A 14451-nucleotide genomic window follows, 5' to 3' on the forward strand; every position below is an offset into this window, starting at 1 on the left:
AAATGACTAATGTAAATTCACATCCCGCTCTTTATGATCCGAGCAACTCCCAATGGATAGACTCATAAAGTCACACCTTAATTATTTCCAATGGAATACGTATTTTTCTATTTAATATGGCACATTACAAAAGTTTAAACACATTGCGAATGCTATTATGTTTTTTTAAAATTGGAGGCCTTTCCCTTTTTTTTCCTCCGCGAAATGAGTTCAAACAGCTGTAGAGTCATCCAGAAATGAAACATAACGGTAATTAAGCTCTTCACAAAACGAGCCCGGCGTGTTTAGTTAATTTTTTATTTTTGCGAGTGTTTAAGCAAACCTGCGACGTGAATCCCTTGGCTGTGCTCGTTGGCACAGGATTACATCACAGGTCCCTCATGAGGCTTCCAATTTCTCATTTTCTTTCCCATCTCTCATTTTATTTCTCATACTATTGTTTCGTTTCATCATTACTGAAGAAATGATGGGCCAGGGCTCCATTTCCCGCACGTCCAAATGTCTCTGTTATGGGTGGCCGTGGTGAGGTAATCAGAGAGGGACAGCAGGATAGTGAGGTCATTAATCTGAGACGTTACTTGTAGATGGAGATTGATAACCCATAAAATCCAATATGGCGGCATGGCACTGCAGGCTGAGTGGGCTTGTGTTTAGGGCAGAGAAACTTTGGGCAAAACTAGTGTGCATTATGAAGAGAAAAATGCAGCATTATAAGGATGATACCGGTATATGGGGACATATCATAGATATTTTGCGATTTTGAAACAAGAGTTTGATCTACTGTCACAATATCTACGAATATTTCCACATGCCCTCCACGGCAAGGTTTGACATTTTGTATTTTCAGTGTTTTATACCACATTATACCAGGGTGTTGCTATGTAGTTGCTAATGTGTTAAGAATATTTTTATTACAGTTGTGCAGTTCCTAAAATGTTGTGGGTGGTTGCCAGGGTGTTGCTATGCAGAAGCTAATGAATTTGGAATATTTTAGTATGTTACAGTGCCATTCCAAAAGTGTTGTGGGTAGTTGCCTGGGTTTTGCTATGCAGTTGCTAATGTATTAAGGATATTTGAGTATGTTTCGCAGTTCCTAAAATGTTGGTGGTGGCTGCAAGGGTGTTGCTATGCAGATGCTAATGAGTTCAGAATATTTTAGTATGTTACAGTGCAATTGCAAAAGGGTTGTGGGTGGTTGCCAGGGTGTTTCTATGCAGATTCTAATGAGTTCTACATATTTTTAGTACATTACAGTGCATTTCTTAAAGTGTTGTGGGTAGTTGTAAGGGTGTTGCTAAGCAGTTGCTAATGTGTTTGGAATATTTTTATTACATTGCCAATCAATTTTGAGCCTGTTCTAAGTGTAGAACTTTGGTAATGCTGTGTTATGATTATGAGTGGTTGTCAGTGTGTTACTATACAGTTGATAATGTGCTCTGAATATTATTAGTGAATCGATATGTCATTCTGAGAGTGTTGTGGATAGTTGCCATGGTGTTGCTATGCAGTTTTGAGTCTGTTCTAAGTATAGAACTTTGCTAATGCTGTGTTATGTGTGGTTGCCAGGGCGTTGCTATGAAGTTGTTAAGGTGTTCTCTGCTATGCAATTCCTAAAAGGCTGTGGGTGGTTGCCAGAGTGTTTCTATGTGTTTGCTAATGTATATAGAGTGGTTTCAGGTTTTTTTTTCTATAATGTTGTGGGTGATTTCCAGAGCATTGCTGTGCAATTGTTAGTGTGTTCTGAACATTTTTAGCGCATTGCAAAACAGTTATTAAAATGTTTTGGGTGGTTGCCAGTGGGTTGCTATGCAGTTTATATTGAGTTCTTTGTGATTGTCAATACTGTTTTATGCAGGATGTTGTAGGTGGTTGTCAAGCCAATCGTTGTGCATTGAGAAAGTGTTTTTTAGTCGGATTTCTAAGTGGTTCCATGCAGTGCTTTAAAGTTAGTGAGTCACAACATGGTGATTTATATGTATGTATTACAGCTACAGTGGTAAAACAACCTGTTTAGTTATAAAGGGTTGAAAGCCATTGTAACTTATTCAATTATGATTAAAAAAGAAATTTGACTATCATTATACAAGGGCTTTGGGTAAAATGCAAGAACACTGTAGTAGACTATGGCCTCTATTTTTTGGTTTTTAATAAATAGAGCGGTTCTGTCTCCCTCTCTCTAGTAGTAGGATAGTCTGTTTCCTCCAAAGACTGCCATATGAATTAATTATGGATGTCACGGAATTTCTCTCAGGACTTTTCTGATAAACATTGATAACATACAATAACAAACACGGGGAACACAAGGGATTGTAATAAACAATACATCAGCGGATGAATATGCAACAAAGAAGCAGCCTTTTCTATTTATGGGGGGGGGGGAAATAGAATCATCAAATTTAAAAGCTAACATCAAAAAATTAAGATTAGAACTGAGACTCGATTTAAGATTAATTGAGGCAAGACTTTTTCAGATGGAAGCTGTATCTCCTGGTACTTGGTTTGAGGCGCTTTATTAAGAATGAGAGACTTGGCACAGGCGTTTAGCACTAGATCTGTATCAAAGTGAGGTTTCGTGAAAGTACGTGTTGCTGAATTTTTAAAGGTTTGGAGAAAGCCTTGGAATAAAGTCTGCAGGGCTTCCTTTGATCTGTTCCTACACCCCCCTGATATTTATAGTGCATATCAGCTCAGGGTCAACCTTTGTGTAAACTTCTTTAATAAATGCATTTACATTATATTAGGTCTGATTATTCACTGTTTAATATTCTCAAAGCTCGTTTGAAAATGAAGCCAGTAATGAGATTCCAAAAGAGCATTTAATCTGCATTTCTTTGCTAATGAAATATCTAAAGTTTTTTTTTTTATGTATTCATTGTTTTTTCAGTCTTAAGTACAGAGACAGAGATAAAACGATTTTATAACCCTTGATATCCACATTTCATATTCTTTATTTCATGTTCCCTTTTTGGAGACAAAAATTAAGAATTAGTCACAGTAAAGTATAGTGTTACCTTGATCAAATCGGCATGTTTTATTTGACTGCTCTTTCTTGGTTCAAGAGACTTAATAAAAATGCAACAGAGAACTTCATCTACTGGATGTTTCTCCTTTGAAGAAAGACAAATAGGAAAAAAAAAACGTTTGACAAGATAAGAGATTTGACTGTTTTAGCTCTTTATTTGTCCTTAAGATAAAAATATAATATGAATATTTGTAAAATATATATATATATATATGGCTGGGCAACGATTAATCGCGATTAATCGCATCCCAAAAAAAAGTTTGTGTTTACATAATAAATGTGTGTAGTGTGTATAATTATTTTGTATATATAAATACACACAAATGCATGTATATATTTAAGAAATATTTGCATGTATATACTTTATATATATATTAATATATAATTAATATTATATATAAATATAAATATTTGATATATTAATCAACACATTTTTCTTAAATATATACATGCATGTGTGTGTATTTATATATACAAAATATTTATACACACTACACACACATATATTATGTAAACACAAACTTTTATTTTGGATGCGATTAATCGCGATTAATCGTTGCCCAGCCCTAAATATATGTATAATGTAAAAGGATATATAAGTAATCTAAACCATTTTAAACTATTATTGTAAAAATCACAGTCTATAATAATTAAAGAAATAATATAATAATATAAATAATGTGTTTATATAAATATATATATCATTTGAATATAATTATTGTTGAATTACTTAATAATCATTCAAATATATTTTATTTAGTTAGTTATTTAATAAGTTATTTAGTTAGTTATATTTTAACCATTTCTACCACAATTAAGAACAATTGCAGCATTGTATACAAACCATAGGTAAAATTAAAATAAGAAAACAAATCAAATAGAAATACATGTGCAATACATGTGCAATATGTTAATAAGAACCTGTATTATTTTAGTATAATTAAGACACTTTTACAGTTAATTAATATTTTGCAACGGTTTTCATTTTTATTAAAATTTTAGTTAAAGTTTTAGTAATTTTTTAAATTATTTTTTTTATGTCTATATAGTTTTTTTTATTCATTTTTATTTTAGTTTTAGTTATTTTAGTGCATCAAGTTAAACTAAATGAAAATGAGAACTGTTTTGGCAACTATGCTGAAATAGTTTTATCTATTTCATTTTATTTAAGTTTACGTTTATTTTATTTCAAGTATTTTAAAAAACAATTATGGTTTTATTTTTAGATTCAGTTTTAGTTTTTAACCCTGATTATAACACTATGGAGTAAAACAATAAAGTAGGCTACAATATATATATATATATATACTATATATATATATATATATATATTTAATGAGCACGAAGCCTTTGCATCAAAACTGCATACAATTTTTAGTGTCATTTTATACTGCATACTCACTGTCTTTATTCCCTGACGCGCGTCTCCTGTCAACACTGCTCTGTATCTACATGGACAGATGCCACAACTACCAACCAGTAAACCCCTCCTCTTGAGCCGAGGATTGTGGGAACTACTGGGATCAAATTTGGTCAGCATCGACCGTGTCCCTATACTCTCTTCTTCAAAGCCAAAGGCTCGCCTATCCTTTTGCGACTGTGTCTTTTTTATTTTGCCTGAAAGACTCTTTGATGGGCTTAATACATTTAAGGGCCCTCTGCCGAAAAAGACGGCAGACAGAAAAGAAAAAGAGAGTGGAAAGACGACAAAATAAAGCATCTTTTCTAAGAAACAAGGTCCCCAAGGAGAATACAACCTCGACTCCATCTAGCCACACATTTGATTGTCCCCAGTGTGTGTGTGTGTGTGTGTTCGTTCTATTCTGTGGCGTCCCACAGTCACCCTAGAGAGTCTTGTAAATGGACACTGCACTGTTGAGATGTTTGTCTTGTGGACAGCGGGAGCTGAGAGATCTTATACGGTTCCACTGCAGAACTGGAGGAGTAATGTGTGTGTGAGGATTGAAAATCCCCCAACGTCAACAAAGATGCAAACAAATCTATGACAAATTATTTGGCTTTTCATTATTCATTACATAGCCTACTAATTATTCATTAGTTTCTGAGTTGCTTTTTATGGCGGAAAGAGGAATGTGTGAATTTGACTTGTTAAAACTCGATTTCGACTTCCACAAGGGGAAATAAAAACACTTGTGGTAAAAAAAAAAAAAAAATGAACTTGCTATCTTCTTGAAATGTGTGAAAAGTATGTGTGTGTGTGTGTGTGTGTATGTGTGTGTGCAAATGTGATTAATATTGTGATTTATACAAATATTATTAATAATTACACATTTTAGATTTAATTTTTTTTAACATTGCTGTGAAAACTAAGTGTGATGACAAGTTATATGTGTGTGTGTGTGTACTGTAAAAAGTGATGAGTTGACTTAACTTAGAAAAAAGTGAGGAAACCTGTTGTCTTAAAATTATTAAAGGATTAGTTCACCTCAAAATGAAAATGTCCTAATAATTTACTTACCCCAATGCCATCCAAGATATCCATGTCTTTCTTTCCTCAGTGGAAGAGAAAATAAGTTTTTTGAGGAAAACATTACTGGATTTTTCTTCGAATAATGGACTTCATTTGCAACCAACATTTTGAAGTCCAAATCAATGTAGTTTCAAAGGTCTTTGAAGTGCTTTAACCGGCTGTGCACGATCGCAGCTGAGGAAGAGGGTCTTACCTAGCGAAACGATAGGTCATTTTCAAAAAATAAAATACATTTATATATACTTTTTAACTACAATTGTTCGGATTGAGCTGATCCGCGCCGGGAACGACGTCATCACGTTGAAAGGTCACGCTTGATGTCACCGGCGCCGGCGTAAGTACCGCCCCACTGTTTACAAAGCGACCGTGCGAAGGAGGATAGTTCAAATTGTATTGTATGTTGAATGACATATTTATGTCTTTGTGTCACATTATTGTTTAAAATGGTCCTTACGTGCGCGTATCCTGGGTGTTTAAATTTCATCGAGCGTGACCTTTCAACGTGATGACGTCGTTCCCGGTGCATTGCAGATCAGCTCAATCCGAACAATTGTAGTTAAAAAGTTTTTTTTTTTTTGACATGGATATCTTGGATGACATTTTCATTTTGAGGTGAGCTAATCCTTCAAGTAAATAAACTTCATGCGTAATTGCAAAAATTAAGTTATGTTAATTTTTTCAATTACGCATAGTTTATTTACTTTAAGTTAAGTCAACTGACCACTTTTTACAGTGTGTGTGTGTGTGTGTGTGTGTGTATGTGGCCAACAGTTTGGAGTAAATATCTTTTTTTTTATGCTCTTAAAAGAACACAACACCATTTTCAACTAAAAACGGGAAAATGTTTCTGTGTTTTTTGGCTGTCCGTTTACATGACAGCAGCGTTTTGGCGGCCTGAAAATGTGAGCTTTTGAAATCGGGTTTCAAAATGCACGTGTTTGAAAACTATACCTTTATCGTCTCTGTGCAAACTACTAAAACGTTTTTAGTCGTTTTCGAGGATCCGTGTGAACTGGGATCGTTTTGACACACGTTGTCGTCTGTGTGCGAAAACGCAAAATAAAACTTTTTTTTTTTTCATTTTTAGGACATCGCTGTCGTGTAAACGTACCCTTATACTCACCAAGGCTGCATTTATTTTATAATAAAATACAGTAAAAACAATAATATGGTGAAATGCTACAATTTGAAACAACAGTTTTCTTTTTTTTATACATTTTCAAATGTAATTTATTCCTGCAATTTTTGCAGCATCACTACTTCAGTCTTCAGTGTCACATGATCCTGAAGAAATCATTCTAATGCTGATTTAATGCTCAGTTATTATCAATTATTATTGATGCACAATTATGAATAACATTAATGTAATTTTATAATATATATGCTATATATATATATATATATATATATACAGTGGTATGAAAAAGTTTGGGCACCCCTGTAAATTTTCATGATTTTCTTTTATAAATCATTGGTTGTCTGGATAAGAAATTTCAATTAAATATATCATATAGGAGACAAACACAGTGATATTTGAGAAGTGAAATAAAGTTTATATGATTTATGGAAAGTCTGCAAGAATTATTTAAACTAAATTAGGCATGTGCATAAATTTAGGCACCCTTGTCATTTTATTGATTTCAATACCTTTAGCACTAATTATTAGAACTCAAAATTGGCTTGGTAACCTCAGTGACCCTTGACCTCCATGCACAGGTGAATCCAATCATGAGAAAGGGTATTTAATGAGGCCAATTGTAAGTATTTCTTCTCTTTGCATCTTCTCTGAAGAGTGGCAACATGGGAGCCTCAAAACAACTCTCAAATGACCTGAAAACAAAGATTGTTCAACATCATGGTTTAGGGGAAGGATACAGAAAGCTGTCTCAGAGATTTAAGCTCTCAGTTTCAACTATGAGGAACATTGTGAGGAATTGGAAGACCAGAGGCACAGTTCTAGTTAAGGCCAGAAGTGGCAGACCAAGAAAGATCTCAGATAAGCAGAGGCACAGGATGGTGAGAACAGTCACAGTCAACCCACAGACCAGCTCCAAAGACCTACAACATCATCTTGCTGCAGATGGTGTCACTGTGCATCGTTCAAGTATTCAGCGCACTTTACACAAGGAGATGCTGTATGGACGAGTAATGCGGAAAAAGCCTTTTCTCAGCACACGCCACAAACGGTGTCGCTTGAGGTATGCTCAAGAACATTTGGACAAGCCAGCTTCATTTTGGAATAAGGTGCTGTGGACTGATGAAACTAAAATTGAGTTATTTGGGCAAAACAAGGGGCGTTATGCATGGCGGAAAAAGAACACCGCATTCCAAGAAAAACACTTGCTACCTACAGTAAAATATGGTGGCGGTTCCATCATGCTGTGGGGCTGTGTGGCCAGTGCAGGGACTGGGAATCTGGTTAAAGTTGAGGGTCGCATGGATTCCATTCAATATCAGCAGATTCTGGAGAACAATGTCCAGGAATCAGTGACAAAGTTGAAGTTGCGCCGGGGCTGGATTTTTCAACAAGACAACGACCCAAAACACTGCTCAAAATCTACTAAGGCATTCATGCAGAGGAACAAGTACAACATTATGGAATGACTATCTCAGTCCCCAGACCTGAATATTATTGAAAATGTGTGGTATGATTTAAAGCGGGCTGTCCATGCTCGTAAACCATCAAACCTGACTGAACTGGAGATGTTTTGTAAAGAAGAATGGTCCAAAATACCTTCCGCCAGAATCCAGACTCTAATTGGAAGCTATAGAAAGCGTTTAGAGGCTGTTATTTATGCAAAAGGAGGATGTACAAAATATTGAGTTAATTATTATTTTGTGGTGCCTAAATTTATGCACATGCCTAATTTAGTTTAAATAATTCTTGCACACTTTCCATAAATCATATAAACTTTATTTCACTTCTCAAATATCACTGTGTTTGTCTCCTATATGATATATTTAATTGAAATTTCTTATCCAGACAACCAATGATTTATAAAAGAAAATCATGAAAATTTACAGGGGTGCCCAAACTTTTTCATACCACTGTATATATACTATAATAATGATATTGTAGTCATTAATTTGTAATAATTTATAATAACAATAATATTATTGTTATTTTATGTTATATTTATTAATATAATCATTTTTGAACGTTTTATTATTTCATTATTTTTTAAATAAATTACAGCAATTTACTGTGTTTTAATAAATGCAGCCTTGGTGACCATAAGAGACTGCTTTCAAAAGCAATTGAATTTTATTTTTCTATTTTCACATTTCAACAAGATATTCTCACCAGCCAAAATAAGTTATAATATATTAAAAATAATTGATTTAAAATAATAAATTATTACATACTGTATACAGTATGTACATAACAAAGTTTTTGCATGACAGTGTAATTATTTGAAATGTAATGAACAGGTCATACTTAAAGACTGACAGACTTTGCTTTGACTCCGGGATAAACTGTTAACTATTTTAAATTAGGTCACGGTGCGGTTTGACTCCAGGGACTCTGTTATTGCTACAGGCGTTTCTGACCTCGACCGATCTGACTTACACAAGAACAATAAAGCCGAGCAGCAGAATGGTACAACAGAGAAACTCCTGTTATAAATAAATGTCAAAACTTTTGAGGAAACCATTTATAAACCTGTCATCAATCTCCTTCCAAGGTGCTTTGAACTCAGTAATGAAAACGATAAGGAAGTTATTTTGATGCTGCACATGTACGGCTAAAATTGGACATGGGGTCACAGATGCTTTTTTTTTTTTTTATGTGAGCGTGTGTGCAAACATACACACCTTAACGTGAATCCGTTTTTTCACCCGTTCTACAAAACTCTGCAATTGGAATTGTGATAATTGCCCACCTACTTTCCCGACTAAACTTTGTATCATGCCATTGTTTTTAAAACACTTTAGAGCTGGGAAGCTAAACTGAAATGTTGTTAAAAAAGCAATGTAAACATTGTTAGCTTGGAATTTGTGTTATATGAATGCCGATTACTTGTAAACTGGATTATGTTATCAGATTCCAAAAATTAAGTACTTGTAATTAGATTATGTTACGTTTTAGAACACTCGTAATCAGATTACGATTACTTTTTTATTGGTTACATGATTACACACAATGGCAGTAAAACATTCATAATTTATTATTGTTATTGATTCTCCCTAATTCTTCTTTTTCATGTTTTCCAAAAAAAAAAGCATATTGCTTATACATCCAGAAAGTCTACTAGTTTTGTAAAATTGCACTCTATTTATGAAATTGGCTATAATTACATGGAAAATTGAGAACCCTAATTTGGGAAACCTTGACATAATGTAATGTTTAATAAACGTCATGTTGTTGATAACCAAGAATGGACTATATTTTCTATATCTTTGTATTCATATGTCAATATGGTGCAAGATTATTCTATTCAATTCAATGTGATAAACGAGTTAGGTCAAAAGTAATCTAAAAGTAATCCGAAAGTAGTCCGATTATATGACCTAAAATGTGTAATGGATTACGTTACTAACTACAATTTTTGTCATGTAATTTGGAATCAGTAATGGACTACTAATTTGCACTCCACTGACACTTGCAGTGAAAAAGAAATGTTCTCTTCAGGATAGAAACCTGCAAGCATTTTGGTTTCCTAAGACAGCTCTGCTTGAAATCACAGCATTATGAGACCGACCGAGGTCAAACTCGCCGCTGAAATCCTGGCTCTTCTTCTTTAAAGACAATCACATCTACACGGGTGGGGGGGTTAACCAGACTCAGCATCCAAAATAACAGCGCACTTGTTTGTCGAGCAAGCTGTAAACAAATATTCCTCTCTGAGACGGCACGGTTATATCAGAAACAGAAAAGCATAATGAATTCGGAGAAGAGCCACTCGTGGAATGCAGAAAACATCATTTCGGCACAAGAGCTTCCCATTTCCGCCTGTCCTGTGGGTCTGCTCAAGCACACGCTGGATATGAAGAGAAATATGTTGTGACGTTTTGGAGTATTGGCCCTTGTTGTGCTGCTCGGTGTGACAGATCATTTTCCGTCATTATTCCCGAGGCCTTCAGCGACAATTCTTTTTAAAGTGATACACCAGAATCTGGTGTAGGAAAAGATGTATCAGTGTTTAAGAGAAGAGTACAAATGGGATGAAATAATACTGTTTATCTGCATGGGGTGCTGATGGTGCGAGATGCGAAACTATGGACAAAATCATCGAAGTATCCACACGTTTACATAGAAAAGTGGTGATTTTGATGAATTAATCAGCATATCAATTGACTACTTTTAAATATTTGAACAATTAATATAAAGGAAATCTTATTATGCAAAGGTATAGTGAAATGCTGCCAAAAAAAGAGAGATCGTATATCAGAGTTATTTCTTTAAAAGAATGCTAGAGAAGTAGTTCCCTGGAAGAATAATCGGATGGCACTTAAAGGGATAGTTCACCCAAAAATGAAAATTCTGTTATTAATTACTCACCCTCATGTCGTTCCAAAACCAAAAGACTTTCGTTCATCTTCAAAACACAAATAAAGACATTTTTGATGAAAGCTGAAAGCTTTCTGTCCCTCCATTGACAGCTACGCAACTACCACTTTGACGTTTTAAAAAAGTTCAAGAGATCGTAAAAGTGATCCATATGAATTGAGTGGTTTAGTCTACATTTTCTGAAGAGACACGATCGCTTTATATGATGAACAGATTTAATTTAGGCTTTTATTCACATTTAAACATTGATCAGCGAACACAAACCGAAGCTCAACCGAACCTGCTTGACACGCAAGAACAAAACCTCTTGCTGAAGCTCAAACGTGCTGTGTAACACACGAGAATGAACCTCATTGGTTCTTGAAGCTCAAACGTGCTGCGTAAAACAAGAATGAACCTCACTGGTTTACCACAACTGATGTATGTGTGAGTTGATGAATGTTTATATGTGAATAAAAGCCTAAATTCAATCTGTTCATCAAATAAAGCGGTCAAGTTTCTTCGGATAATTTGGACTAAACCGCTCGATTCATATGGATTAGTTTTACGATCTCTTCATTAACTTTCTGAAGCATCAAAAGTGGTAGTTGCGTAGCTGTCAATGGAGGAACAGAAAACTCTCAGATTTCATCAAAAAGATCTTCATTTGTGTTCCGAAGATGAATGAAGGTCTTAAGCGTTTGGAACGACATGAGGGTGAGTAATTAATGACAGTATTTTCATTTTTGGGTGAACTGTACCTTTAAGTATGGGGACTAAGGGGCCTAATTTTAAATTAAAATTAATTAATCACGTGTATTTTAAATCTGTCTGAAAGCCTCTTCAAATTAAATTAAATTAAATTAAGGGAATCTTAAGGGAAACTTAAGGGAAACTATTTTTAGTGAAATGCTGGCAGAAAAGATCTTGAAAACAGTATCGGAGTCATCTCTTTAAAAAAAAAATGCCAGAGGAATCTTTTTCGATTTCTGCAGCGAAATCCCCATCATAAGTCACTGTGGTGGAGGGTTAAGACCCCACCTGAGGTCCTTATTGCTTTGTTATTGTTGCGGTTCTCTCGTGGAAGCAGAATGCTTGGGGAATAATCGGATTGAGCATAAGTGTGGGCTCTAAGGGGCCTGCCGGAGAGCTGGGTAATGTGTAGAAAATAATATAAACCAATCAGCATCCTACAGTAAAATAAGCACATGTCGATGTCCCATTTGACCTCTTCAGATGTTTTCCAGGACATACCGATGTTCTTCAAAAACACACATAATATACGATAAGGTTAAAGGCCTAATGAATCACTGGCCCGTAAGTAATACTCCAATTAAAATGACTTCCTTTCCGCCTCCCCGTGAGCAAGGGCAGGTGCTAATGCAAGACGGCCCGCTCTCATGGAGGTCACTCACAGGCTGCTATGGGTTATGGTAGGACATCTGTTCTCACTGCTGGGGTCTACGAGCTCCTGGGGTTACTTTTTTTTATTATTATTATGCTCACAGACATATATATGCACGCACACACTCCCCTCCTTCCATCGGGGTGGTCACCGGAGTCGGCCGGTGTAAGTGAGTTAGGAATATTTCCAGGTGAGCTAATTATTCTTCTGCTGTCATGTTTCCAGTCGAGCGTGCAGGACTAACCCCGATATAATCCCCTGAACACAATCAAGCCTTTATTTAATTTTGCTTCTCATATCATGTGCATCCACGCAGCCCCAAGAAAGCATCTCCGCTCGCTTCTGAGACCCCTTCCATTTCTCTTCCCATTTAAACAATGAACATCATAAAGAGGCGGAGATAGAAAAGGGTCATTCTTTGAAACGGGTTATTTGTTGTATTTTCTGTAGCATTTCAAACATTTAGATTTATGGAATAGTTTATTGTTTTAAAAGAGGGAAAATGTGAGGGTGTATTGATGCGTTATAATACTTTGTCTTAAAGAGAGAGAGAGAGAGAGAGAGAGAGAGAGAGAGAGAGAGAGAGAGAGAGAGAGAGAGAGAGAGAGAGAGAATAAAGGCATAATGCTGGCTTTTTATTTCCATATTTTGCTGTCCTCCTCCTCATTCTTCTCCATTTCTGTCACCTTTTGATTGCGTTTAAAGTGCACTGGGTGAAAGTGTTAACCGAACAGTATAAATAACACTTCTAGCTATACGGTCCACATGGGAGCACATCGAAACCTGCCCTTATTATGCAGTGCTATATAGATATTTTTCAGCCATGGGTCTATAAAATATCCAAACCCGCCTATAGGGATACACCGATATGAACATTTTGGCCGATATACCGATAAACGATAATTCTTTCTATTCGAAAGGCGATAACCGAGATATTGGCCGATAAATCTAAATCCAAATTTTTATAGCATTTTTGAGAGCCTGATTACAAAAACAAAAGTCTCACTATTAGAAGTCATGTCCCAAGCACACAATTATGATGTTCTCGTTATAATTTTATGTTGTCTTTATGACAGACTTGCGGTGCACATGTTGCACTTCACTGTATTTTCCTTTTTTTTGAAGTGATTCCAATCATAGTTCAAGCAATTCAAAACCATCATGATGAACAGTGCGCATCTGAAGTGTCTCAGCTGAAGGAAATATTACATTTATTGTCTTTAATATATCGGCCAAATTTTCTTATTGGGCCGATTACGATAAAATTAAAAAGGATTGTATATCGGCCGATACTGATATGGTGGCCGATATATCGTGCATCCCTAGCAACCTTGTAATACGTTTAATAATTAATGACAGGCTGCTGCATTATTGTAAATAAATGCAAACCAGACATGATAATGCGGCCACGGTGCAAAGCGGAATTGCTTAACAAATGTGTAGATGTAAAAACTCTGTCCACCAAACAGCATCAACCATTTAATAGGGATAGTTAGCATTGTCAAATGATATATCAAATCAGCAAGGTTTTGCACTCTCTGTTGCAGAAGGTATTCACACACACGTAGACATAAACAATCAATCAGTGACTGGCACTCACGGAGAGGTACTTGCAGTTATGCTGCATCTTGAGGCATCTATATAATCAAAGAAGTGTTTATCCATGATGGTGGATGTCATTAAAACGCCTTCTGTCTGCATCTCTCGCCCAAGACACAAGCAACAGCCTAACAAGACTACAGTCACTCAATCCCATCACTCTCTCTCTCTCTCTCTCTCTCTCTCTCTCTCTCTCTCTCTCTCTCTCTCTCTCTCTCTCTCTCTCTCTCTCTCTCTCTCTCTCTCTCTCTCTCTCTCTCTCTCTCTCTCTCTCTCTCTCTCTCTCTCTCTCTCTCTCTGCATTCCCTTCTTTCTCTTTCAAGTGTTCTCAAAGCTGCCTTGAATCCCTAATGATGGAAAGAAAATGAAAAATATGGATGGTAGGGAAATTAATGTATGTTAATCATTGCTCAGAGCTCATGATGATATAATTTCCTAAATGT

This window comes from Rhinichthys klamathensis, unplaced genomic scaffold, assembly GCF_029890125.1.
Source record: "Rhinichthys klamathensis goyatoka isolate OS25496 unplaced genomic scaffold, OSU_Roscu_1.1 h1tg000925l_1, whole genome shotgun sequence".
Taxonomy (NCBI): domain Eukaryota; kingdom Metazoa; phylum Chordata; class Actinopteri; order Cypriniformes; family Leuciscidae; genus Rhinichthys; species Rhinichthys klamathensis.